Below are 25,277 nucleotides of genomic sequence, written 5' to 3' on the forward strand. Positions count from 1 at the left end.
TCAAATTATATTTAAAATCAGGTATAAAAACCCAACACATCTCTCTTGCAAGATGAGAAGGCGAAAGGAATTCTTTTCATCTTGTTACAAATAAATTGTTGTACCAGCATTTAAGATCTCAACAGAATTCTGTTTTGCTCTAGTTGAATATGTTTCTAAAAATATATATTTTCATGGATCATCGATTTCCAATTCCCTTCCTTTGATTGTGAAGCAGGAAGGAAAAATATTTTCTAGAAAAACCTTTTTTTGATTTAGGAACCTTTTTGGCATACTGTTTTGGGCATGAAAAAAATATTTCCCTTTTCCTTCTACTCCTTTTCCTCCTTGTCACAGAAAGGGTTTTAAAATTCTGTCTGATTCATCATTCTGCTACCAAGAGATGGGGTCCTGTCTTCCTCAAATCTGTAGCACAAAAGCAAATGTACCATCCTTCCAGCCTCAGATGAAATCTAACAAAGACATAGATGCCTTTGCCAGCAAACTCAGTGAACTTTCAAATGTGACATTTCTGGGGACGAATCAGAATCAGCAGAGTTAGACTGCTTATATCTAGAAGTCCTCTGGAGGAAGTCCTGAGGGCATTTTTCAATTATCTGTGCAGGGTTGAGTCATTGCATTACACTGAAGGCAATCTATCTACATACGCTGAAGATGTTTTTGGTATACAGGCAAAACCAGAGGAAAGGAGGCAGATAGCTGTTTGAAACAATGAGTGAGAAACCTGTCACTCTATGGGGATATTAATTTTATTAATTTTCTTTAAAGATATTTGGTTAGCAAAATCAAATTAATTAACACCTGAGAAAATCAATTTAATACACTTTGCTTCACCATGTGCTGTGAAAATAAAAAATTCTACTTGACACATGTCTATGAAATCACTTAGATTATAACCGAATTTACTTCCATGGAAAAAGGATAAAACCCTAAATGTTCCTATCAATGATGATTATTTCAGTCCTGCTATAGTCAGAGGGGTTTTCCATTTCCAGAAATCCTATTTTATATTTATATCGCTATAATTTATACCACCATTGGGAAAAGTTGTAACTGCCTTTAGGAGATACAGGGAACAGAGCTGGCACTAGACATTATAAATTCTAAAAATAAAAACATTAATTGCATCTTCTTTGTCAAACTAGTGTCGATTGCTAAAATAAGTCTTGGAGAAATGAATCAGTGGGCAAAACATGGAGATGAAAATCGAAGGCCAGAATGTATTCATTTCCCCTATGGATCAATAATTAGATAAGTATTCATCAATAATGACCAGCCTGTTCATGCTTTCCACCAATAAAATATGCAAAATGTGTTGGATGATCTGTATGTCTGTATCCATACCTATCAAAAAAGATGATTGCTTCATCACTGAACTACATCTGTTAGACTGCATTAGCAACACAAATGTATTTTGTCATTTTCTCATGCTAATGAAAACCTTAGAGATGGAAGAGTGGAACAATGTGAAGCAGCACAGGAAATTTGATGTATGCAAATATAATTATTTAGATTGGAATCTGGCCAGACAACATAAGACCATACACACAAACATAAGCTTAACTCTGTCTAAAGAACAATAACTGAATTTTGAAAAATTATAGCTGAAGAGTTTTTGAAGCTATGACTAAACTGGTCAGGATCTATCCTCACACTTTGCAATTTTGTCAAAAACACTGACTTGATTAATAGCCTGATTATCTATTAATACCTTTCCGTTAACCAATGTGCTATTTACCATTACATTCATAAACCTTTTCCAACATTGATTTACTATTCAACAAAACAGTGACTGAACAAAGCTAAACTAAACTACGGTTGAATAAAGCTTGACAAATGCCATCTCAGTGATTTCCAGAAACAAAGAGCTGAAACTTTCCACTGTAACTTGTAGTTGGTGAGGGCTGACACCTCCAGAGTTGTGGCAGTATAAAATGAATGAGAACTGACTGTTTGGTGTGTCTCCTTGTGGGCTCCTTGGTAGAAGGGAGATATGCTGTGCTGGTTTAAAGGTAAACCAGCAGGGGAAATGAACCCAACTCAAAAGAGAGATTATAAGTCAGAATAACAATTTAATAAAATAATACAATATGTACGATTATACAGACAAACAATTAGTTTTAACCCACAAAACCCAAATGTATAACCCAGCACCCTGGGGCATGAACAGAGTGGTGTTCGTTGGGCCCCCTGAGTCCAAAGTAAAAGGAGAGGGGAAAGCCTGTTGGTGAGAGTGCTGTTGCAGTCTGGTCAAGAGTGGTGATTGCAGTCCGGTTGAGAGTGGTGGTCTGCAGTCTTCCTCTGGATCCCATGAGTGGTTAAAAAAGTCCCAAGACTCCAAGATTAGATATCCTCCAGTTCAGGCAGGAATGCCCAGTACCTCCCTCAGGGCGGGGAGTTCCACAATGGGTGTGAGGACAGGAGCATCCTCCTGTCTCGCAGGCCTCTTTACACCTAGTTTATAGCCTGAGGAGTCAGGCATGCTGTGGACAGATGGTGTAAATGGTTTATTGATAACAGTTTCTGGGAGATGTCATGGGAGGCTATAGAATATAGTTTTGGGTTACACCCATACAGTGATGAACTGGTCCCAGCTGTTCTAACTAGGACACATGCACATACTGGAGAGAGTCCAACAAGGGGCCATGAAGGTGATTAATAGACTGGAGCACCTCACCTATAGGGAAAGGCTGAGAGAGCTGGGGCTGCTGGGGTTGCTCTTCAGAGAAGAAAAGGCTCAGGGGGAATCTTAATAGAAATTACTACCTGAAGGAAAGGTGCAAAGGGAACAGAGTAGCCCTCTTCACAGTCACGTCCTGTGGCAGGACCAGAGGCAATGGGCACAAACTGAAACATAGGATGTTCACTCTGAACATCAGGAAACTCTTCTTTTCTATGTGGATGACAGAGCACTAGGCTTCCCAGAGAGATTGTGGAGTCTCCTTCCTTTGAGACATTAAAAAACTGTCTGGAAATGGTCCTGAGCACCTGGCTCTGGGTGTCCCTGCTTGAGGATGAGATTTGGATAAGATGGCCTCCTCCAAAGGTCCCTTCCAACCTCGATTCTGTGATTGGTGTCCTAAAACGTGGAAAGCACACGTAAAAAACATGAAACATGACATTATAATAGTTTGCTACAGAATGAGTGAAAGTTAGACAATATGATAATGAGTCAGACAAAGGAAGGTCTTAGGAATACTCATAGCAATGTCAGAAAAAAAGGGGCATGGCAATGAGACACTAATGGGGACAAACTATAAATGAGAACAGTTCCTGGATCTTTGTGCTGAGCTAGCTTCTGGTGCAGGATCAGGCTAAACTGACTTTATGTATTAGATGCCAAAATAGGTCTAGTAACCCATCTCTGCAAGATTAGTGCTTAAGGTAAGCACAGCATGTATCTTCAAATTACATAAATAAGATTACGAAGGTCCAGAAAAGAGTTGTTTCCATTTATCTGACAGCCAAAGACTCTTCTAAACAGACATTCATGCACCTAACATACATCAGCAGAATCACAGCACCAATAAGATGTTCTCATTCAAAGCAGAGATTTTGGTGTTATATTTCCCTTATTTGTTATGAAACAATGGTCCGAGTTCTTACCCAGAAAGTGAAAAAACTTGGATCTCTCACCACCTTAATTTGGACAGCTCCATGTTCTTTTTTTCACTTCCCACCAGAGATGTCTGTTATCAAGACTAGCCTGAACGAAGGCACTTTTCAAACCTTCTGCTGAAACTCAAGCCACTGTGTGAAGATTACAATGAAAATGACAACTGGAAAATCACACTAAGCATGGGATTCAACTTATATGTCCATGTGGATGAGACAGCTAAGTCACTGGAGCCCAGGGAGCTCTCCAGCTGACCATGTTTACATACTTGCTTTAGCATGATTTTAATAGCTCTTCATAGCAACTGGATCTCCCTTGAGCTTGACGAGATTCAATAGCCCTGTATTTCATTTTCACCTTAAGATTTTTAGTTTCAGACCTTCTCCTGCCTTAAAAGTATGACTGGGAAGACTTCATACATATGCAAATTCTCGTGGCCCACAGGGGAGCTCCACAGACACCCTTATTCATGATTAATAGGATTGTGAAGAGAAAGGGAGGAAAGGCTATGAAGAGAATAAGTACACAAGAATAATTACAAGACTATATGACATACATGACTTCTCAGGAAGGACAGCTGGCACAGAGTAGCCCTCCTGCACAATTCTGTGACCACAGAGAAAATTTCAGCTCATGCCTTTGACTCACTGCTCTACAATTCCACTAAGAAATGAGGCTCCAGCAGAGATCTGGAGCAGAATTAGGGAGTATCTGCCACGAAGAAGGGAAATTTTATATGAGTGGTATGAAAAAACATGAAGGGCATGACAGGCAGAATCCTGGATAGTCAGGGTGATATTACCAATTGTGAATAGTCTTTGCATAATCAGTTCATTTTCCTTAACAGAAAAGCATTTCTTCTTCCACTGCAGTGAATAGCAAAACCTAACAACTTTTTCAGTTTTAACTAAAAAAAATGGAAATACTGGAGGTTCAGTATATTCAAAGAGACAGAAGCTGCAGGGAATATTAGGTTCTCCAACCACTTAGAGATTCCTTTTCACTCACACTCATTGGTTAATTCCAGCTGATGCGCATGACATGCAATTGCTGCTGCTAGTAGTGAGCTGTTCTGTGAGATAACAGCAGGAAACATAGCCTGGTTCATCAGGAAGATAACCTGAAAATAGAGGCCGAGAAATAGAGTGCAGTTTGTGAACTTGGAGCACAGAAAAGGTAATGTTACCTGATTGCAGGATAATGTCTAAACTCAATGTCCTGTCCGAGTTGTTAATGGGCTCATTGATTCTTAGGCTAGAGAGGACCATTAGTCCCTTTAGGCTCACTGAATATGAAACAAAGCCTACAAAATCTTCCATAAAGAAGTCAAGTCTTACTTTGAAGGCATCACAGGAGTGAACCAATGGCTGTCCCTAGAGTTTTTTTCAGTTGTCAATCATACTTCTGCAAATTTAAAAGTGAGCCTGCCACTTCTCAATAGGGCCGCTGGTTCTTTCAGTGTATTTCATTTCTACATAGGCAGTTCTTACTGCCTGACTTTTTTTTACCTTACAAAATATTGATTTAATAGAACTAATTCAACTTGCAGTGTTTGGTGTTTTTTTTTTTAAACACCTGATATGTGACTACCTCTGTAGGGCATAATTTACACCTCATTCTGACTTTCTCCAGTTTTGCAAATCTTTTCAATGGGATTATGACACTACAACCATACATGGTATGCTGGTGTCAGCCTCACAAACACAGAGGTAGGATCTCACTAATATTCTTATTTCTCTTCTCTTCATACATGCAAAGAGTTACTTTATTTTTTCCCTTAGCAACACACCTGACCGTGAATTTCTGCATACTGAATTCTGTGGTGCAAACCTTGTGCCTTGATCACCCCTAAGGGAGAGGTGTTATGAAACCCTGGCTCTCATCCTTGGGGCATATTAGTTTCTTCTAAAAGAAATCATAACAGGCAGGGGATCTAAACATAACTGGGTTTCACCAAATCTCACAATCAACATACTGTCAAGGCATGTTTTCCAGGACAAGGACTGTAAAGACTGTAAAACCAAGATTATAGGTTCATACCATTCCATAAAACCAAGGCAATTTTGATTGCTTCATTTTATCTGGAGTTTGGTTTCAAGCAATTATGCATTTTTCTTAAAATAAATTGAAAATAAGACAGGCACATCAAGCCTTCAGAGTGACCTTTTGGATAGCGATTATTGATGTAGATGCCATGAGAAAAGCTGTTGTCTGTTGGAGGGCTGGCAAGAAAGGAAACATCTATAGTGGGTCTCATCTGACTTAACTATGTCTACATAAGAGCTAGACTCCCTTTAGAGTCAGTAGGAAGAAAGTGACAATTTTGTATGCAATTCATCTAACCTCTCTTAAATATCTCTCTAATATACTTGAAAATCTCCCTTCACTTACTGTAAGGGGAACCAAGGTTAGGCAACTCAAATATAGACATAAGATTTCAGACAGATGAGTCCTGCTGCAAGCAGTTGATCCTGACTAACTTTCTTTACCTATTTTCCTCACCTTGAGGGCATGCAATTATCTTCTGGGAGGAATGGAAAATAAAAGTGAGAGATCATCGTAGGAGGTGTTAAATTCTAGCACCCCTTGAAGTATGATGTCTTTGAAATTTATTTCTTTCCCTATTCTGACTTGTGAAGAAAAATGATATATTTGTTGTTCTTCTAAAAAGTGTCAAGCATGTAACTTTTCTACATTACAATTTTGGGGAAAGAAAGGATGGGAATGATGCTGACATCCTTTGTTGAAAGTTGTTTGATTTTAGATTTTGTATGCCTGGGGCTCAGTTCCCAATTCATCCAAATCTCCTAGAAACTTATCTTTAATGCACATTGTGTTCAGCAGAAGGTGAGAAAAGTGTTGGTAATTTCTTTGATCCAGAATACAAATGTGTTAAGTCCTTCACTTAAATAACCACCCCTGATTTTTTTCAGGCTTTAACTCTAGACCATAACAGGCAGAGGAAAATTAAAGTCTCCTGCAGAAAGTATTCTTTAATGTTAAAATTCTCTTGAACTTGGACTGTGCGTAACTAATTAGCTATGTGTATTGAAAGCTTACCTGGCACAAATATCCTCATGTTTGATCAGAGTTCAGCCGCTGCACACACACATTGCAAAGGGCCCAAAAATATTTATATGTGTTCCTTAGCACCTGCTTGAATATTTGTTTGTGTGTGTTGTGGTTCCTTGCATGGTCTTGAACTTTATCTTCTTTTAGTCCTTGCCTTGAAGTGTTCAGGCGAGTGAAATACATGGCAATAGAAATTACCTTTGAAAATTGAGACCAAAAGCATTGTTGAGTACCTTAGTCTTCTCTCAGTCATTGTCGCTAGTTTCTCAAAGACAATTCTGTGCAATCATTCTTCTACATAGAGGACAACCTCCCTGACCCTCCTTCCTTGACTGTCCTTTCTAAACAGTTCTCAGTCTGCAATCTGGTAATCTCTCATGTGAAAAGTCATTTCTACTTTGCCATGGATAGAGAATACACTCCGTTGCATATCCAGAAGTTGGATAAATTCTTCTACAGGAAACACTAATTAAATGTGGTCTGTGCAATCCCAGTTTCAGATGATCTGACTCACAAAACAAATCCATGACTCTCTAGTCAGATCCAAACGCAGAGTCATTTGAGAAGATTGTTTCCTAAGAAGATCGTTTCCTACAGGCATTCATCTCCATTCACCTAAAAATCCCAGAAAATCAAAAAAAAGTCCTCCTGGAACGGAATTCATGAGATAATAGAGTCTTCTCTCTAGTTCAGGGAAAAAGCAACTACTTTAAACCTAAGTTGGTCCCAACGTATGTTTGCAATAAAGCAAACAAAATATTGCTAAGTAGATTTAATGATTAAAGGGCTTCATGCACGCAGATGCTACATCTCAGTGATTGTTTTCTACTTGTTCCTTTATTAGAAGGGTACCCCACTGTGTAATCACCCTTTTTGATATATACTCTTACAGTAGAAATCAGTTCCTTATCTCTCCTGTTCTATTCAAACATACCTTTTCAGAATACTTTCGAATTTCACACATTTCAAGGTTATTTTGTTAGACAATCTAAAGACTATTCACTATTAAATTTGAATATGTAGCATGTTTGATAGCATGCTGTCTCAGGAGCAATTCTGCTTGCTTGATTATATATTCTCAGGCTTCTTGGTAGCTTCCCTATTGGAATAAAAATGAAAAATAAGATTCTTTTATTCCTGTGTGCATTCATGATTCAGAGCATTGAATAAACTGCATTATATGTTTATGTCTCTTAAGATATTGTCTCTCTAAAGAAAATTATCTGCTGTTTTCTGACAATAGTGATAGCCTGCTTAAAACTTATTCACTGACCCTTGTTTTACTATATGGTATAAAGATGTTTTTTCAGACAGAAGAGTGGAAGGGCTTGATTAGCACCTGCCTCCAAAATATTTTTGAACTTGGTCAAACTGCTCTGCTTGGTGCAAGATGAGGAGAAGGCTGGCAAAAAAAACTTCCTGGTAGTTCACCTCTTTCTCTGTGACTGATGACTGAGTCTGGTGCCATTACAGAAAGTTATTTTTCAGAGTTTGCAGGCAAACAAAGAAGTGTGAAACCATGAGTGTTCCAATGTAAAATAAGCCATTTATTTGGCTTTCCATCATTCTCACTGCCTGTGGCTGTGGCGGTTCATCCAGGCCCTTCTGCAAAGGTTGCAACACGCTCTATCAGTGTGGAGGGAGCCCCTAAAGTGCAGAAACTATGTCTCTTCTTTCATCAGACTGCTCAAATGAATCTGAGTCAAACTGTCCAACAACATATGGCTCTGCTCGGGCACTTCAAAAATCCCCAGCTCCATTAGCTCTTGGAGTACCTGCTCCACTGGGTGCGAAAGCTGAATTTGGCAGGTGCCAGCAAACTGCATCCTGCTGAACCAGTGCTTCAGCCCTCAGTTTGAAAGACACAAACCCAAAAGCCAATGCTACCTGTGATAGCTGGGAGCTACCTGAAGCTAGGGATCCTCTGGGACAGACAAGCCTGCTCTTTGGATTAAACTCACCAAAGGGAGTTTCTTTCAGAATCTTGCTGCATATGGGCTGACTCTCATAGCTTTATAAAAAACAGTTCTTGTGTTTTCCATACTTACTGCAGGCTCCAAGAGAGACTGTATTTCACTTTGCATTTAGTCTCTTTTTGGAAGTAAGAATGGGGTTAAATGAGTTAAATTAGTCTGGGCTCACTTGACAAATGAGATAAGAGCAACAAAAATAAAAATAAGATGTTTAGTCTTGCAAAGCGAAGGGGAAAGTCTAAATTAACAGGTTATAAACTCAACTGAAAGTCTCAGCAGTTAAATGTAATGACTGTAAAATTAAAGTTTGCCTAAGAAAAAGGTTCCTAAATAGTTGCTTTAGTGTCTCAGTCATGTAACTGATGTGTCCTAGCGTGGGAAATAATACTAATTGTCTCTTACCTTCACCCTGGGGACCTGACATCATTGAGGTGCTTTCTGAGCATATTTCTTCTCCCCTGTGTTCTTACTATACAATCTGTTTGTCCCTTTCTTTAAAAACTAAAATAACTCCTGGTTATTTTGGTTTGTGAGGTCAAATAACATAAATTTTAGTACAATTTCTGTACAATTTCTTGTCTGTATTATTTCTTTGGAAACAAAATGCACAGTGAGACTGTCCAGGTCCTGGTGTTCCTTTAAATTACATACCAATCAGTGTACCTTAAATAGAACTGTCCCTTTCTCACACAGACCTGTCCATCTAGCTGATAAAACTTCTTCCCAGTTAAATCATATTCAAGAATTTTACAGCTCTTTACATGGATAAATAAGGGGTATTCTATATAATTCATTTATATCTCACAAGAAATATTTGATATAATCTAATGTCCTCACAACTTTGACTCCAGTTTCCCAAAGAGATTGCACATGACATGCTAATAGTACAAATAACAGCCTGTATTGAGGGACTTCTCACCTATCATCTGTTTCACAATTCAGCATTTAAGTCAGATATAAAAAGTGGGTGCCTACTAATAAAATAATATGTAATAAAATTATAATATAATGAAACATAATACAACAAAATTGTAAACTAGATTTGAAGGAGGAGATCTTTAAATCCAGGCTCACTAGAGATAAGCCTGGAGGTGGCATGCCAGTGTTTGAGGGATGGTGTGCTAGAGGGTCCTTCGGTCTGCTCCACAATGTGCTGAGTTCACTGGAACACATTTGAAATGCATGCAGCACCTTAATCATATCAGTGGGAGTAGGGGGCAGTGATACACGTGACAGCAAAGATGTAAAGGTTGTTGAGGTATTAGAAACCACAGAAGCAACTGAGTACAGGCACATAGGAATTAGGGTTTCTTCCACTAAAATAATGTCAGGATTAATAGCCCAACTGAAGGGCATCTACACCAATGCACACAGCACGGGCAACAAACAGGAGGAGCTGAAAGCCACAGTGCAACAGGAAAGTTATGACATAGTTACAATCATGGAAATATGGTGAGATGACTCCTACAACTAGAATGCTGCAATGGATGGCTGTAAACTCTTCAGAAGGGATAGGCAAGGAAAGAGAGGCACTTTCTTATTATACTGTCAATTTTTTTGCAGAATTTTCATATGGTGTTCAATAGGCCTAAAACAGAAATAGTCAAATAATGAAAAAATTCACCAGTAAGTTTCATTTATGATTGTGCGATGCCTGATATCTTTTCTATCATTCCATCAGCTGTTCTTGAGGACCTGGGCAATTACTTGTGATAATATTAGCAAGGTTACTAGCTTTCAAAAGCTCCCACTGCATGGGTAAAAAGTTACCATGTGAATAGGTGTGTCCAGTCAGATAATCCCGATTAAAGAGTTGTTAAAGAAAGTGTTGCAGGGGATACAGCAGCTGTTATGTGAATAGTTATTCTGGAGCACTTTTGCACAAAAACATGATTTTCAAAATTTCAAAAGTTTTAAAGAAATTTTAGCTTTTAATGTTATGAGTATATTTGTTTCTAAACATTGAACAGGGAAGCAGAAATTTCACTGTCAAAGATGGAGAAAACTCATAATCTAGATCTAACTGGTACCACTAACTGAACCAAGTTCTTTGGTTACTAAAATTGTTTTCAGTTAAGAACTCATTCAAATTCAAAATCTTTGAGTTTGACATTTGAAATCTTGGCGTGGGACATGACCTTCTTATAGTCACACAAATTTGTAGCTATGTTCTTTGGAATCATCAATGATAGATGAGACAACTAGGGAAAGACATTTTTGTGTTCCTTTGTGATTGTTGCATTAGAAATAACAACTGCTTTCTACCAAGGTGTGAACCTCCTCTGACTCTCTTAGACATTCAATGATACAATTTCAAAGTTACTCCATGTACATAGTAATACAGAACAGATAGAAACAAGTTTGTTCAGTGTTAAGTTGGATTTTGTAAGGCTCTTTACTGTTAGTCTGATATTATGGGTAAAGTACGTGCTGGCACAATTCCACTGATGTCTGTTAAATTCTTCCACCAGAAATTTTGGCCAAGGAAGCAATAGACTATTTTTAATAAAGAATCCTAAGACAGCAAAGATGAAGGCTCACAGGCAGTCATCCAGAGTTTCCAACAGCAACAATGATTCATATTAAACGCAAATAGAACGTATCAGAGACTGAAATTCAGAATAGTGAAGCAGGGGGGAAAAAAAAGGGAAAAACCCCCTATAGACCTGTCTAATTTACGTTTAATTGTTTAATGATAGGTTATGAAGAAAACGGGTTATTGTGTAGCATAGCAGGCGATTATAAATACATCAGGGTTAGGAGAGGGAAAGCATAAGGTGATATAATGAATATTTTAATCCTATGCTACACCTTTGGTCTCTAGTCTTATAATGCATACTCAGTAGGATATAAAAAAATCATAGGCATGTATCCTGTATTCTATTTACAGAATACAATGCATACTTTTGCAAACATCAATTACACTTATATTTTAATTATCTTGCATCTACCTGGTGTTAATGGTGGGTCATATAAGGTTGACTCCCATGGGAAGGATATAAGATAATATGGAAAATAAATGGGAAATATGATCACACCATGTGCACTGAAACGTTCACTTGATAATTGGTCTGACTGAGCTCGAAGATTACTTTGTAAAGATGTATCAGGAGTCATGCCTGGCAAAGTCCCAGATCCATTTACATTTCTGCCTACATAATTATTTTTTTAAGGACTCAGTTGCTCTTAAGTAAAATTACTGTATACCACAGACTGATTCGTATATGAGAAAGGAGAGAAGTCCAAATGAAGAATTTAATCAAGTACTTGGTTCTGTCAGGAAATGACCTTAGAGAGTTTGCTCGGCTTTTACAGAATCCAGCCTGCCCAGCTGCTACAGAGAGATGTGGTATTTGCATCTTTAGATTCATTCTTTCTCATCAAGTTTAAAAGATCCTTCTTGATGTGTCTTTCCATCATATAGGATGATGTAGTTGTATTTGAGCTTTCTCATGCACTGGAAACAGGAGACATGTGATGGTTGAGTGTTCTCCCAGAGCTTGTCTTACCAAGCTGACGCCCTATGGACTTTCCCAGGGTCCCATGACCCTGGATTTCCAGCAACAGAGTTGCCCAGGTTACCTGCCTGCTCTTGAAATGGGAGGCATATAGCAGGATGAGCTGCCAGGTCTGACAGTTTTGGGTCTGAAACTTAATCTGAAGAAGATTTTTGAGTAAAGTTGTGTGGATGGGACCCAGAAAGCCTCAGTTTTCCAACAGCACTCTGGACAAGTTTCCATGGGAGCCCTCACTCTGGTGGAGCAGAAGTGTTCCCTTTACAGGTTGTCATTTGAAAGGAAGTCTGTTTCACAAAGTGCGCTGCTATTCTTCATCTAATAAATTGCCCTCATTTCAGTTTATTCATAATCTTTAATAATGCATATGTTTCTCAGCAAACATTTTTCATACTAACATATTAATCAGACAATGAATGAATTAATGTTGCGTGGTAGAGGCATAAAGGAAATGTTCTTACAGGTCCTGCAAGCTAATGATACCGATGTCAAAGGATTAATGTTACTGCAAGAAAAATGGGAACAGGAAGAGAGAGATAAGAAAAATTAAGAAGAGATCTACATTTAGAACTAGCTGCGACTAGGGTTTATAGTAACATAAATAAATCATCATAAATTTGTATGCTTATTAAAATCTCTCTAAGGAAGTCAGAACTGCTTGTGCAGAATTTTCTTCTTCTGAAATTTCAGAATTAAATAAAAATAAAAATAAGTGCAGCAAGGAGCAGGGCAGTGGTGGATAAGATCGAAAAGACTCCACAGGTAAACAGCACAGTAAGTGAGATAAAAACCATAAAATTTTTTAAATTGAATAAATAATTTAAAAATAGTTTGTGAGAATAAGCCACAGCTGGTGGTGTCATCCTGATTCATATAATAGCTTATTAAACAAGTTGCTAGGGCACAGCAGAATAGAGCAGATGTACTGGTAAGCCTTGATGTGCAGTGCAAGAAGACCAGAAGACAGCTCTGGCAAAGAGCTGCACAGAAGCATTTTCACATGTAGGAGGAAGACTGAAAGCTCTTGTGAAGAGAAATTACCTTGATACTTAGTTCTGCTTTTCCTACAGAGGCTGAACTTAGATGTCCCTACCCATGGGAGGTGCAGCTAGAGCAAGCACCTGCTTGCTGATAACTACTAGATCCGTGTACAAGTCCTGCAAACAGGACGTATGGAGGGAATAAGCCAGGAGTGCATCGCCTTGGTTAAAACACTGCTAGCACTCATTAAGAAATGAGAAAGCTTCACTTACATGAGTTCAGAGATCCACTGCCCACTCTCAATTCAGCCTTACTTACCCACCGTCATCTCTGATGATGAGAGTCTTGTGCTTGGGCAGCTGTCTGAGCCTAAAAGATATTTGTGCACAGCCATATGCCTGATAGATTTATAGAAGCTCACTCAGCAAGGCAAGCAAGTCATCAAAAATCCTGAGAAAGGTTATTTAAAAAAAATTTAAAAGATAAATAAATAACATTTCAGTAGAAGCCTGTTTCATTTTCCCATGAGCTCTTCTCCAACATTACTTTGCAGTAATAAATAAAAGAAGCCAAATAAGCTGTCAAAAGGCTATTTATTCCTACCTGCAAGTACATCTGTCCAACTAATCAAAACATCACCTAAGCCTCTGACCTTGTAAGCCTTGTCCTAGGAAGGAACACAGGGAAATCATACATAAATCATAATCTTCTGTCTCTGAAACCTCTTTTGCATTCTGAAAGACCATTATTAAGGTCAAAAAGCAAGTATGGAAATATCATATGATTCAGGTTTGGAAAAATTATGGATGAGTACAAATGGTGACTTCTTTTATGAGTCTTGGGTGCAAAAGACATACCAGCTCTGCCTTTGCTCCACTGCCTGCTGATTGCGTTCCTACATACACTTTCTCATTCCTTAGGCAATGTAAGTACTCCATGCAAAAGCTCCATGTCTTGTCTCAATGGAACCATAAGCAGTAAAACCCCAAAGTAATAAATAACAAAAATCTACTCTATGTCTTCCTAAAGGTATGCTTCTGGAATGGAAACAAGTTTTAGAAATTCTGCAATCAGCTTTATTATATTTTTATTGGAAACCCTCTGCCAAAGGCAATGCTAAGTTGTCATGCAGTCTACATACAGGATGAATACAACCTTACAATGAGGATTTTCTGATCCTAAGGTTGGGGTGAGCCTTGCCTACTTAAGACTTCTTATTACTGCAAAGTAAATAAGAATGCAACTTACAGCATATTTATTAATAACTTTGCACCAAAGTTATTAATAAAGTGGATTGTTACCTAATGATGTATGCAATATATATTAGCCTATGGTAAGAATTACATTTCTTTTCCTATCATCAAGTGAAAGACAGATTCACCTAATGCTGAAGCAACGATATTCTAAGATGTTGCTGAACCTTAGGAGCACTAATATTGCAGTCAGTAAAAGTTATTGCAAGTCCTAGAACAGCTAGGAATTTGTTTGTTAAAGTGTTTCTACAAGATACACTTGTTGTGAAGATCTCATGCCTTTGACAGCCAAGGAAATTGTTTGGGTATTTAACGCTTACCAAGAATGGTAAAAAAATATGTCAAGTATAAAGGATAAAGTCTTTTATATATCTACTATTGCCCCTACTATGGGAGAAACTCTTAAGGCCATACAGCAGGTGAAAACTGGCAAGGCAGCTGGGGTTGATGGAATTCCACCTGAAGTCTGGAAGCGTGAGGGCCTTGCACTCCATGCTAAATTTCATGAATTTTTGGTGCGCTGTTGGGAAGTAGACGAACTACCATCAGACCTTTGTGATGCAGTCATCATCACTTTGTATAAGAAGAAAGGAGATAAATCAGGCTGTTCAAATTACTGTGGTATTACTCTGCTCTCCATTGCTGGTAAAATCCTTGCAAGAATACTTTTGAACAGACTAATATCCACTATAGCAGAAGACCTTCTACCTGAAAGCCAATGTGGTTTCAGAGCCAACAGGAGTACCACAGACATGGTGTTTGTTCTCAGACAACTGCAAGAGAAGTGTAGAGAACAGAACAAAAGTCTCTATGTAACCTTTGTTTTTCTTACCAAGGCTTTTGATACTGTGAGCAGAAAAGGTCTATGGCAGATTTTGGAACATTTAGGTTGTCCCCCCAAGTTCCTTAAAACGATCATCCATGAGGATCAGCGCGGCCAAGTCAGATATGGCAATGCACTTTCTGAGCCCTTTCTAATAAGCAATGGTGTGAAACAAGGCTGCGTTCTTGCACCAACCCTATTCACAGTCTTTTTCAGCATGATGCTCCAAAGGGCCATGGCAGACCTTGATGAAGAAGATGGTATCTACATTTGATATTGTACTGATGGAAGCCTATTCAACCTAAGGCAACTGAAGGCCCATACTAAGACCTTAAACCATCTTGTCTGGGAGCTGCTTTACGCTGACGATGACACCCTCGTCGCTCACACAGAAGCAGCTCTGCAGTGTTTAACATTCTGCTTTGCAGATGCTGCTGAGCTCTTTGGGCTGGAAGTCAGCTTAAAGAAGACAGAAGTTCTCTATCAATTGGCACCTCAGGAAGTCTTCCATCATCCCCATATCACCATTGGCCAATCAGAGCTCAAATCAGTCCAGCAGTTTAATTACCTAGGTAGCATCATCTCCTCTGACAGTAATATTGACGGAGAGATAGACAACAGGTTAGCAAAGGCATATAGAGCTTTCGGAAAACTCCATAAAAGAGTTTGGCGAAATAAACACCTGAAGAAAAGTACAAAGATCAGTGTTTACAGAGCCATAGTGCTGTCTACTCTCTTATATGGGTCCGAATCATCGGTCATCTACCGCCACCACCTGCGACTCAGAACGCTTCCATCAAAGCTGCGTCCAGACAATCCTAAACATCCACTGGTCAGATTATGTGTCTAATACGTCTGTTCTAGAACAGGTAGCAGTCACAAGTATTGAGGCCATGTTGCCGAGAACACAGCTGTGTTGAGCAGGACATGTCTCAAGGATGAAGGACCACCGCCTTCCTAAGATCATGAACTTGCCACTGGCTGCTGCTGGAGAGGAGCCCCAAAGAGGAGATACAAGGACTCCCTGAAACAACATCTCAGCCTTGGCCATATTGATCGTCATTACTCGTCTACTCTGGCCTCCAATCAGGAGGTCTGGAGACACACCATCTATAACGCTGCTACTTCCTTTGAGAATGCACACAGGATCACTCTCGAGGAGAAAAGACAATGCAGAAAGAATCGTGTCTCGTCGATACCATCCAAGGAGTCTTTCTGCTGTGCCTTTTGCAACTGGACTTGTTTATCTCACATTGGCTTGTAGCAAGTGTGGGTAGAGTCCTTCTGAAATCTTTGTTCATGAAGCCTAGCCATGATGATGATGTCTTCATTAAGACTATTGCAGCTCAACAGCTCACCTAAAATTTAATTGTGGTCTTAATTATAATGAACAAATTGACCTTGGCAAACTTTGTTCCTTTAGACTTCAAGTCTTGTCAAGGATAATAGCCAATAGGATGCTGAGCACTGACATTTTCAAGGCATTTTACAAGATACCATAATAATGATGTTTTATCAGGTATGTTGCTCCCACAGAGATAGGACAATGCTTTCCTGCACTTGATGTGTACTTATGGTCCACACAATGAATCAGCAAAGAGCAGTTATGGATCTGTAAGTTAACACTGCAGCTTGTGCACTAAAATCTTTATATTGTCAAGTCCCAAGATTCCAGATGAGGTACACAGAACAACTGCAGCACAGCTGTAAAATGCAGAGGGATCCCTTTAAACTAGTCAGCCTCAGTCATGATATGAAAAATGTCTATATGTAGTGAAGAGGTGAAAATTTGCCTTGTTGATGTATCAGATAAGCCTGGTTTGATTTGCAGATGAATCATTCGCCAGGGGGAATATCCAAAAGACAAATCACCACTAATGAGGCTGAGAATTTGTTAGTGAAAGAGCTTACTCAAAGTATATGCTGCTAAAAAGATCTGCATATTATTTCTTTTATTGCTGTCCAGAGTGCTTTAAATTATGAAGTTCAATTACTTTTCCATAAAAAAAAATCAGAAACTGAAAATAATTTATCTGTGCGACAGGTTATTTTGTCTTTGTGTATCTGATGCTTAGACTGATTGTTTAAAAAAGACAAATTTATTTACCATCCCTACCCCTAGTGTATTTAAGGGAGGAGGGGACATGACAGGCATTAAAGACAAGATGAAAGTGATTTACTGTAGAAGCTACCATATGCAGTGAAGAATGTTTGAGTACTCAGGATGCCACAGAAATATTTAAATTCTGAAAGAAAGTAGCATTTCCATTGCAGAAATACAGGTTTATAAACAGGTTGGCTATTTACTAACCCCCTCTATCAAAATACAAATCCATTATATGGCTTTGTGGTACAGGGTCACTTGTTCAACTCTTGATGATAGAAGAGACATTATTCACTACATACAAGGAAAACCACAGTAATGCATAAGATCAAGCTGAAAAATGTTACTCACATAATAAAACCATCCAAGGTCAATTCAATGTCAACAATTCAGAATGGAAAAAAAATTGGTCAGATGAGGAGTTACAGAAATATAATAGCAGAATAAATATTGTGCCATCGTCACAAAAATTATGCATTGTTTCTTCAAAGACAATGGGATATGGCATTACATTTATTCCAAAGCTGCTGCTGTACAACATGTACTTCCATCCTTCTTTTTTGAAGGGGAATGAGCAACCAATTGTAGAGATCCTCAGCATGAGGAGCTGAAGTTGCCTGAAGCTGCCTTGTGTTATGATTAGATGTTTAGCAAAGAAAAGTTAAATGCAGTGTTCTTACTTTAAAATATACAGCAAGAAGGTGTCTGACATCTTGGCTGCCAGAGTCAATGAAAGGATGATAAACTGAGTCATATTAATAAATGAGTATAGGATTTGCCTAATCAAAACCGCACAGATTGACTTCATGCTGCTGATGTCTGGTCTCTTTCTTCACAAAAAAAAAAAAAAAAAGGTAGAATGTCCTTCTCTCTGTGTCTGTTGAACTTTTTCTGCTCTCTTCTTCACCCTGGGTCAGACAGAAAGATCAGAGGTGTTGGTGAGCTGCACACAGTACCTTGCACATGTGACCTCTAGCCAAGCAGACAGCTTCCTGCTTCAGCTCATCCTTAGACTCCCAACAGTGACACATCCCTAAGTCATAATGAACAGAGGTGAAGGGATGTCCCTTTTCCCTGCTTCTCCCAGGAAGATGAATCCATGGGAACACAGCCATGTACCTGGGAAAAGGCAATATAAAAATGAGTTTAAAAGGAAAGACAGAAGCTGGGAGTGCCACTGAAGCCAGTGAGCCTTCTGGGGTAGTTGAGAGTGAAAAATGGCAGGCTTATGTGAAATCATCATGGAAATACTGGGTTCAGCAGACATGGCTAGGTGCTATGCCTGTCTATACCTGTACTGCTGTACGTTGAACCCAAGGAAAGACAGTTTTTCCAGAGATCGAAAGCCACATTGTTGCAGTGATGATAGTTACAAATGGCAGGACAGAAAAATATCCAGCTGATGTCTCTGCTTCCTTCTTCACATCCCAGGTAGTAGCTATGTTCAACTCAAAGGGACATTTCTATATTAAAAAGATGTTGTGAGTGATATGATAGAGTTCAAGTAGCTCTGATGCATTTTCTGTGGATGAAAAAACAGTTTCCTGCAGTTACAGTGTGGGCAGTGAAGTTGCTCAATGGTGTTGCTACTTTGCAAGCCCTAGCATACATCTTGAGAGGCCATGCTAATACAGAGATAGTGTTCCCCTTCATCAACAGAAATCTATGAGGTCTCCATAAATCAATGATAGTTAGGACAAAATGTATTTCATTCTGGCAGTGAAGAGAATTTACAATAATGCATCAAAATATCAGTGGTGATATCTATATTATTTGAGGCTCTTCAAGTAAGTTTCTTTGATGAAGGGTGCTGAGAAATAAGGCTGAGGCTGGAGGACAGGCAGCAATGCTAAACGCTGATATATACTGTGGCAATATAGATATCATTTATTCTGTTCTCAACTCTGCAACAGAAATAATGCTCTACATAATTTCAAATGTTGTGGACAGCTTACAAGATATTTATGGACAATTTATAGCAGTTTGGTTCAAATTTTCTGGAAAAGGTTGATTTACATCACAAGAAATTCTCTATTTTATTGCACCCAATAGCTTTAAAAATCATTTCAATCATTTTGGAGCTGATAAATTTCAAAAACTTATATATAAATTACATATACATATGTATAAGTATAAAATACTCTATCATTAAATCTGTCAACAGCTTATAAAAGGAGAAAAATAGTTACATATTACTAACAGTAGACTATTCTTCTCAAACATATACTCTTAATAACTCCTTAGAGAGTTGTTGCTAACTGAACCTTCAAAAGACCTTCAAAGGACATTGGATATTCCACAAATTAAAAGTAGGAGGATCTTGTGCAGCAAATGCAAAAAGAAATACCATGCAAAAAAGACATATTTTTGTGAAAATAGAGTATATTCGCTTCTGTGTCTTTTCATCATGATTCTATGAAAATAAGATCAAATTAGTGTGAAATATACAACTACAACCCTAAATTGTTTTATATTTGCATTACCTAAATAATGCTAAAACAATCTATTATGAAGTGGAGGAGTTCATAGAAAAATGTTGTATGCTGTAGAAAGGATGAGAAGCAGCTTCGTTTTCCTTTGAAATAGAAAATGTGTTTATTCAAATCAATTCAGTATCAGAGGCCAGCAGCAGAAATGAAACTCAACTCTTGCACAATACAATTGTAGTAAGAAACAAGCACAGCTAAATATCACCTCTCATTTCTATTGAAGACCAGGTGGGTTACAGCATTTCCTTGCTAGCGGATGTATTTCTTCCTAAACTAACCATCCCTGCAGTCAAGACACATTGACATTTGATCAGTCTCTTGGATAAAACCAAAGCTATTAGGAACCAAAGGATACCTTAGCTGCATCTCACATTGATGACCATTTTGGCTTTGTATGCTTTGGCTTTCTAACCTACACATCAGCTGATGGACCTCTTTGTCTGACACCATACAATGTGTTAATTACTCTTCATTTCTCAGGGCAGTGTTTCTGCTCCAAAACTGGCTGACTTGCTGTTGTGGGTGGGCTGCTGTTGCTTGTTGTGCTGTTGTGGCAACCCATGTTGCTGTTGCCTTGGAGGAGCAGGGGACTCTGAGACTGAGGACTCCCTGAGACCAGCACCATGGATCCACACTGCCAGTTCGCAGCCCACCTTGCACCACCCTAGGTGAGCCTGAGTGCACCTGTGCTGGGAAGAGCCAAGTGAGGACCAGAGGCCAAGCAAGGGGTGGTACAGCAAAGTGTTGGTGGGTCACCCCCACAGCGGTGGAGAAGGGCTGTGGTGCATGCTTAAATGGGTACCAGGGACAAGGACTTTTCCAATGTTGTGCTTTGGTGGGGATTCAAGACTCAGGCCCCTTTCATGTGTTTAATTTGGATAAGATGTACTTAGGATAACACTGACAAATAGATCCATCAGAGGATGTTTTGTCCAGTATGACCGTTTTCCTGCCAAATGTAACATCCAGTTTTTTTAATTTCTTTCATAAATACATCAACTTCATTCTAACACTGCTTGGTTACCTTACAAAGGTTGCTTCAGGAACTTAGCTCTCTGATACATGAACACTTTCCTCTCATATCAGGTCCACTGGTGTCTTTTTCTCCATTACTTAACTGTGCTTCATTATACTTAAGTTAACTTTTTCCTTTGGCTTAAATAAGTCTCCACCCTCCATGATACACTATATTCACCTCCCTAGTCACAGGTACACATCTCACTACCAATACCAGCAGCCTATCTCTGCCGTCCCTCCTCCAGACTTCTTTCATTGCTATATCCTGTTCTACAAGTTTTTCCTCTTCCTGTACTCCAAGACAGTAAGTGGAGGTCATTTATAGAAGAAATCCTCTTCACCTGAGACCTTCCTCTTGGAGAACCACACCCCAACTCGATGTCATGAGTTTTTGAAACAGAGGGAACGTGTGGAGCCAGGGACATGGGTGATGTGAGTGTGGCGCTGTCCACAGAAAGGCAGGCCCTCCCTCCTCAGACTGCAGCAGAACAACAGGATGAAGTCCAGATGTGGGATAAATGAATTAGAGTCACTCAACCTGCAAAATGCAACCCCACAAAGGGAGGAGATGGTGGCAAGTGCAGCATCAGGTGCACAGGTAGCAGAGCACAGACTTTCAATCACGAGCTCATTTTGGTGCCCTTAGCCACCTGCTTATATGGTGATTCCCTACTCTAAAACGTCTTCTGACTACAGACAGAAAATTCAGAAAAACAACTCTGACCCACAAAGAACAAGTACTCGTTGCCTTCTCATCAAGGACAAATTGTTTAGGACTTTCCTGTTCTGTGCTCTCTGTTTACTGACCTTTCAGGTCACTATATCTTCTTTTTAATATCCACAATGACTGTAATATTATTCATCATACCCCTGGGTCCTCCCACAATATCTAGAGCTACTCACATATCCCACAAAAGAGCTTTGCCACAGATTTAATATCAGTCATTTTTGTAACTACTACTGCATATAAATCATACCTGATACCGGCAACAGTTTTCCTTTCTCCTCATAGCAGTAAAATATTTTCATTAGGGAATGTAAATCTAGATGACACACGGCCTTGATCTCCCATCCTGCTGCTGTTCTTATACTATAAAAGCTTTTACTTTTATTGGATATGCCAGAGTTCTCTTTTAGCGTTTTTTATTGAGGCTGATTCAGTATTCACTGGGCAGGAGACAGCCTGATTTTCACATGTTCCCCGGAAAGCCAGATCTTTTGAATCCATGCCATGTACTCAAACCCTCACTTAGTAGACAACTATACAGTCATCTTCTGTTCTTCTTGTCTGCCTTTTCCCAGATGAAGATACCAATCATTCCACTATCAGCTTTTCACCACCACCTCAAAGTCCTGGGATTTCCCATTTCCAAATTTTCACCTGCACCTTAACAAGGAAGCACAGATGCAACTGACAAGTTAGTTCTTGTAACTAACCATGCACCTGTGCTGTCCTACACAAAAAAAATTTCTACATTTCAGCTGGCACAGGATACTTCATTTCCACCTGAGACAGCATCTTCCAGTTCCTTCTACTTGCCCACTGATTTCCATACATGCGGATTTGCAAGCTGTGTCTGTGCTCAGTTTGAGGCATTAACACTGAAATCTGTACATTCCAGAGACACTATACACCACTGATAAAAGGACAGTATTAAATGCTTCTTTGGTAAAAACAAAACAAAACAAAACAAAACAAAAAACCCCACAAACAGAACCAAAACCCAAAAGCCCACCCCTTCTCACATTTGCTTAACTTCTATTTAGCAGGATGCATAGTGATCTTGTGATGCCACTGCTGTGACTGTGTAAAACCTGTCATCCAGCTCCACATTTAGCAAGGCATTCTTAAAGCATTCCCACAACATAAGCAGCAGCTTAGCACCACCAAATCACAACATCAGCCTCAGTGTGATTTCCATCACCTGTTCTAAATAGCCAAGAGGAGTCCCTACACAATTTTGCAAGCAATTTTCTGCTGAATTATTCTTGAACAAAGCCTCCAGGAATGGTGAAAGCACATGTGGAAATCTGTTTCCATTGGTTTTGGGGTGACAGAGGTCCTTCTCCCAAACTTCTCCCATGAAATCCATGTTTAATTCAAATATCCTGCTGAGCAACATGCAATTTTGTTGAACACCGTGGTGATCCAAACAAGATCAGTGGATCACCAAGGTCATCCTGGAAGGCACTATGACAGGTGCAACAGGGCTCTTGAAAGGACGGTACCCTAGTTCTATTGGCTATAACATTATTTCTTGCTATTTGGTGGATAGAGTATTTCTTTCACTGCTGCAAAAGGAGGACATATTTTCCCATAAAATCCCATTAAATTCCTGAAATCTAAAAACAATCCATAGACTTTGATATTTACATTGTTGCAAGGAAATTCTGCTTTTTAAAGCTGCCGCTGTCCAATAAAACTCTAAAGACATAGTGAGGGGGTTTTTTTAAAGTAATGTTAAAGGCAGGAGCATAGGACAAGGTGAATATTCAGAATAAAGAGTAATCTAGAAATGGCATTTATTTCAACTATGCTTGTTTCCTCCCAAAAGGAAAAAAATCAGTGCCTGCTCTATATTTATGGCAGTTACTAACTATGCAGTTACTGGGACTGCATTAACCTTGGCTCTGTTTCTGTTGCCAAGGTGAAATGGATGTCTAAATATTTGATGTTTGTCTCGCCTCTTGCATTCAGAATGTTTCCATAAAATGCCCAGTTATATCTTTGCCTAACAAAGTCCTCAATGCTTCTGATTATTCATGATTAGTCTTTCAGTTATAGAAGTTGCCAAAGTTTATTATTATTTATAGGATATTTTAAATAATTCATCTAGGTTTTGTAACAAGTGGGAAAATGTCACCTGGATGTAAAACAAGATGCGTTGCCCAAATTGGTGAATTTATCTTTGGATATATTCAATACTTTGACGGTGACTGAATGTAATGGGTATTCTTGTGTAATTTTCCAAATGGAAAAGAGAGATATTTTGGTATTTGTTAAGATTAAAAAAAAATAAAAAATAATAAAAAATGTGATTTTTTAATAATTAAAGCAATTAAAAAAAAAAAGAAAGTTGAGCCCAAATTTACACAACTTAGAAGTAACATAGCTTTTTCCCAGCAATACCATTTTTTTTTCTGGTGAACTATCTGCATCTGGATTTGAATATGAAATTCTCTAACATTTATAAATGTTAGACCAGGCATTTTTTTAAGAACAAATCTGATGTGGTTGGGTTGAAAGAGGTAAAGTATTTCCTTCTTAATCATAGCCAAAATTTTACAAATATATTAATATTGATTAATATTAATAGCTGTGTTTAAAAATCCAAGGTTGCTTTTTTGCTTTTTTTTCAGCTTATAAATAGAAAAACTAAATTTCCTTCCAGTCAAAATGTGAAATGGCTTTCTGTGTGTCTCCTTTATCCTCACACTGTAATTTAAAGACCAGAAAAGCCCTATAAATAATCTTCAAGAAAAGATAAAGTTAACGTTGCCATATTTTTGTAAGCTTTATGGAAGGTTTTATTTATTTGGCACTTCATTTCTTGGCAAATGGTGATTCTTCAATGCACAGGTTGGTAGTATTTCAGAAATTGCTCAGGAATTCAAAATATTCTTTTTTAAAAAAGAAATTCAGAACCTTCTCCTTCTCACTTTAACCTTTATAGAGGAAGTGTATTTCACTGCTCCATGAGGATTCAGCTTCCTGGGTGCTGGGGGATACTATCTGCCAGTGGAGAAAACACAGCCAAGCACTTTGGGGAACAGCAGACTCTGACTTCTGCAATGTGCAGGCTTCACCAAGAGTAGAAAGGCAGGAGTTTGTTGGTGAGAAATGGGCTTCCTTGATACTTAAGTTTTAATGAAGTAAAGAAAGATATAAGTGTTAAAAATCCCAGTGGTCTTCTCTTTTTTTTTTTTCATTTTTTATTTCTCACTCTTCCCTTAGTCCCAAAAGAAACTGTTGTGCATTATTTAAATAGCCCTTCTCTACTGCTTGTATGTTCTTCCTATCTTCTTGGCAAGACATTAATTTTTGAAATCTTCCTGTTTTGGATATCAAATCTTTCAATCTAGATACTTCTCAATTTTTATGAGGTAATACGTTATATATATTTTTAAATCGTCTTAAAATCTCTGTCATTGGATATTTCCTCAGTGCTTGTCTGATGTTTAATGGCTATGATTTTCTCCCTATGACAACTGCAAGATCCATGCTCAGCCACTTAGTTGCATAAGAGGTGATTGACAGATTTACCTCCTTACGTTTTTGTAAGGGATTCAAAGGAGGAGATGATATGATAATTAAATTCCCTAATTTCAAGTTTCCCATAACTCTTTGTGGAATATCATATCTTGAATGATAGGTGAAGATAAAAGCTGTTAATGATATCAGAATTGGGGCACGAGTTTTAATACCTTACCACT

The sequence above is a fragment of the Pseudopipra pipra genome, chromosome 2, assembly GCF_036250125.1.
Source record: "Pseudopipra pipra isolate bDixPip1 chromosome 2, bDixPip1.hap1, whole genome shotgun sequence".
In the NCBI taxonomy this organism is placed as follows: Eukaryota; Metazoa; Chordata; class Aves; order Passeriformes; family Pipridae; genus Pseudopipra; species Pseudopipra pipra.